Genomic DNA, 4630 nt, shown 5'->3' on the forward strand with positions numbered 1-4630 from the left:
TGTCCAAATAGTATCAATCTTATTTCTTCTCTATCTTGTTTTAAACGGAGTATTGTGCTTATCATTCCTCTTCTAACCGGAGTCTCATCCAAGTGCTTTCATTTTGCCAAGTTCATATTCTATGCCTTCCGTTTCCAACCGGAGTGTTATCGTAATTGATCTTTATCCTTCCTTGTACATCTCGTTTCAACTGGAGTGCTTGCATGTACTTCTTGTCCATTGTAACCTTTTTCTTATGTTTTTCAACCTACAAGGTTCGTGTAATGTTCCTTGTTCCTCTCATGTAACAGAGTGTTTTCAACTTCATTCATCTCCGGTGTATTCTTTCCTTGAAATTGTTTAACCTCTCAAGGTTCGTGGTTTCACTCGTTTGTCGAAGAAGCAACTTTGTTTACCTCTTCCTCTTGCGCTTCTCTCCGGTGCCATCCTTAGATCTCGGGACGAGATCTCTTGTAAGTGGAGGAGTGTTATGATGACCCGAGACAGACGCTCCAGACGCCTTCCACGTTTTCCCTTATCGTCGTGTGTTTTTATTTGTTTGTTGCATTTCACCTTGGCATCATTTGCATTGCATCGGTACTTCATTGCCGTCTTTGTTTTTCAAAACCTGCATCCGTCGTCATTGTCGTTTCTCCCTTTCCCTTCATCACCTTCTCTCGGACCGCTATCTTCTCTCTCTTCTCTGAGCCCATCAAACCCCCCTTGCCTCCATGGCCTTTTGTCAGACCCCCTCTCCGCACAGTTTGCAGACCCCCTCGCGCGTCCGAAAACTTCCCCGAACCCGACCCACTCAGTCGTCACCGTTGGGTTCGGATAATTCCCAAACATTTGTAAAACATCTCCGTTTTCTTAATTGGACTTCCTAACCAATTTTTTCTCAGCCGTTCGATTACGATCGTAGGGACGTGGTAGGCCCTACCCTAATCTCGTTGCAATATAAATATTGGGCCAAACCCTAATTTCTAGGAAGTTTGTCCCATCGAGCCGCCGCCAGCCATTTCCCCTCGGGATTCATCCCCACCTACCAGCATCCAACCCCTGATCCAAAAATCCTCTCATCCTCCAACCCGTAGCCCTCCACCCTTCGATCTCTCCCCACGAACCAGCGTCTCCCCCGATCCCCTCGTCCACCTCCCGCAGCCTCCCGCGGCACTCGATCCATTCTGGATCGAGGCAACAACCACGATCGAGGCAGCCACCTCGCCCGAGCCTCCTTCCAGGGAAGTCGAGGACCACCTCATCCCCAACCAGCATCGCCCCCGACCGCCATCAGCTGCCTGCTTTGGGCACCCCTGTGCCACGAGTGTCTGAGGCTGCAGCCTCCTTGTCTAGGACCACTCCACCATCGTTTCCGGTTGCCTCGCCGGAGCAAGCTCCACCGGCGACCAGAGCCACCTCGTGTCGCAGCCTCCTTTGTTTCTCCTCGCGCTCGAGACCTCATCCCCGCCGACAACCATAACCAGGCCGCCGCCCTCACCTGCGCCCCTTCTTCTCCTTCCCTGCCTTCTACTCCCTCCTCTACTCTAATCCCCCCCTCTCTCTCTCCTTCTCCTGCTTCTGCAGGAACCAATGGAGCTCTGCCCCGACACCATGGACAGGAGTCGCCGCTCCCAAGTTCCACCTCGTGCGGGCTTGCCAGGTCCCAAGCCGCACCGGATCTGGAGGGGATCACCGCCGCCGCGACTTTTCTCGATCCCCACGACCTCCTCCGGCCCCGTTCCAGTCGAAGGCCGCCGTCGTCGCTCTAGTTCGGCGTGACCAGTTCGTTTGCCTCGCGTCTCGTCCTCGTTGCAGGGAGGAGGAACGCCCGCGCCCAGTCCGTCTTCGAGCCAAGCCGCCGCGCTGGAGCTTCTTCACTGTCCAGTAGGTCCCGCTGACCATCCCCTGATCTTTTCCTCTCCATCTCCCTTCGTTTCTCCTGTATGTCTCTCACCTCGCTCTCTCGGTGTCATTTTTCCCAGGGAACCAGGAGCTCAAGCCCCTCCGTGGCCGCGCCCGACCTGCGCGACCCCGCCGACTGGATCTGCTCGTCCCCGCCGTTGCCGTGCCGCCACACCGCCATTGCAACTCCCGTCGGCCGCCGCTAATGTCTCTGCTTCACGCACGCGCCGGTCAAACCACTGGCTCGACCCCTCCTGATCGCGCATTGACCTCCAGCGCCCCCCAAGGCCCAGCCTAGCACCAGATCTGGCCCAAGGCCGCTGGGTGAGGCCACACCCCAGCGCCCCTCCTCTGTTTTTCCTCCTATTGGGCCAGATTGATTCGGCCCGTCATGTTTTTTCCCTGTCCAGCGTTTTTAGCATTTATCCTGAGATAACAGATTTGCAGAAAAGTCCCTCTAGATCATGCATTTAATAACTCACAAATGGTGCATTGGATCAAAATGGTTTATATATGTAAAATGCTTAGTTTTTCATGTACTTCCATAATATGCAACTTTCATCCATGTTAAAAATGTTTAAAATGATGTTTGCATCTAATTTTCATAATTTTCATGTTAAAATGATTTAATTCATAACTAAATCACCGTAGCTCCGAATTTAATAATCTATATATGTAAATGGGGTGGGAAAATGCCTAGTTTCACATGGTGGCATCACTTTGCATGTTTAAAAATTCTAAAATATGTTTTAGGGCAGAACTGGACCAAATTCATAATATGCATATGAGGATTTTCCGGAATTGTTGTTTGTTATTTTCGGCCTCAAAAATGCCTAGTTTCACATGGTGGCATTACTTTGCATGTTTAAAAATTCTAAAATATGTTTTAGGGCAGAACAGGACCAAATTCATAACATGCATATGGGGATTTTCCGGAATTGTTGTTTGTTATTTTCGGCCTCATTTAAACTTGACTAAATAGTTGGTTTGCTTATGCCTCACCTCTTGTCATGTTAACCAACATTTAATATTGTTGAGTACCTAACCGGGAGTGAACTAAATAATGGAATGTGGTGTTTCATCAACATGCATCTTGTTACATGTTGAGCTCCACTTGTAGTTTTGTTTATGCACTTTGCCATGCCATGCATATTTAAACCGGACATGCATCATCCTTGGTTGTGCATCATGCCATGTTTATGCTTGGGTGTTTACCATGTTGCTTGCTTCTTTGCGGTTTGCTTCTCTCGTTAGCTTCGGTTTTGTTTCGGAGTTGTGAGGATTCGTTCGTCTACGTCCGTTAGTATTCTTCATGGACTCGTTCTTCTTCCTTGCGGGATCTCAGGCAAGATGACCATTACCCTCGATATCACTTATATCTTTTCTTGCTAGTTGTTCGTTCTATCGCTATGTCGCGCTACCTACCACTTGTTCATCATGCCTTCCATATTGCCATGCCAAGCCTCTAACCCACCTTCCTAGCAAACCGTTGTCCGGCTAGGTTACCGCTTTGCTCAGCCCCTCTTATAGCATTGTTAGTTGCAGGTGAAGTTAAAGATTGCTCCATGTTGGAACATGTTTATGTTGGGATATCACAATATCTCTTATTTTAATTAATGCATCTATATACTTGGTAAAGGGTGGAAGGCTCGGCCTTATGCCTGGTGTTTTGTTCCACTCTTGCCGCCCTAGTTTCCATCATACCAGTGTTATGTTCCTTGATTTTGCGTTCCTTACGCGGTTGGGGTTATGGGTCCCCCTTGACAGTTCGCTTTGAATAAAACTCCTCCAGCAAGGCCCAACCTTGATTTTACATTTGCCTAACAACCTATAACTTTACCTTGGGGTCGTGAACCCAAGGGTCATCTTTATTTTAACCCCCGGGCCAGTGCTCCTTTGAGTGTTGGTCCAACCTAGAGCCACTTGCGGTGCCACCCCTTCACCCGGGGTCTTCGGTCGCCGCACGTAGTGTTCATCCGGTGTGCCCTGAGAACGAGATATGTGCAGCTCCTATCGGGATTTGTCGGCACATTAGGGCTGTCTTGTTGGTCTTGTTTTATGACTGTCGGAATGTCTTGTAACCGGGATTCCGAAACTGGTCGGTTCTTTCCGAGAGAAGGAATATCCTTCGTTGATCACGAGAGCTTGTGATGGGATAAGTTGGGACACCCCTGCAGGGTATAAACTTTCGAGAGCCATGCCCACGGTTATGTGGCAGATGGGAATTTGTTAATATCTGGTTGTATAGAACTCGTCACTTGACTTAATTAAAATGAATCAACCGCGTGTGTAGCCGTGATGGTTTCTTTTCGGCGGAGTCCGGGAAGTGAGCACGGTTTGGGTTATGTGTGAACGTAAGTAGTTTCAGGATCACTTCTAGCTTTCCGACCGTCGCGTAGCTTCTCATCTTACTCTTATTTGCGTATGTTAGCCACCATATTTGCTTAGCGCTTGCTGCAGCTCCACCTCATTACCTTATCCTACCCATAAGCTTAAATAGTCTTGATCTCGCGGGTGTGAGATTGCTGAGTCCTCATGACTCACGAATACTTCCAAATAGTTGCAGGTGCCGATGATAGCAGTGCAGGTGATGCTACTGAACTCAAGTGGGAGTTCGACGAGGACATTAGTCGTTACTATGTGTTGTTTCCTGATGATTAGTGGTGGAGCTCAGTTGGGACGATCGGGGATCTAGCAATTGGGGATTATATTCTTTTTTTCATTTGGATTTGATCGTAGCCAATCTATG

At 48.8% G+C, this 4630-nt stretch overlaps 1 long non-coding RNA gene across 1 annotated transcript; it reads left to right on the plus strand.

Annotated features, from left to right (window-relative positions):
• The first annotated feature begins 970 nt into the window (after positions 1-970).
• Positions 971-2341, plus strand: LOC125552141. Its single transcript, XR_007303427.1, has 2 exons — positions 971-1863; positions 1962-2341. It is a non-coding gene; the product is annotated as an uncharacterized LOC125552141 (long non-coding RNA).
• The last annotated feature ends 2289 nt before the right edge of the window (positions 2342-4630 follow it).

The sequence above is a fragment of the Triticum urartu genome, chromosome 4 (genome assembly GCF_003073215.2).
Source record: "Triticum urartu cultivar G1812 chromosome 4, Tu2.1, whole genome shotgun sequence".
Taxonomy (NCBI): domain Eukaryota; kingdom Viridiplantae; phylum Streptophyta; class Magnoliopsida; order Poales; family Poaceae; genus Triticum; species Triticum urartu.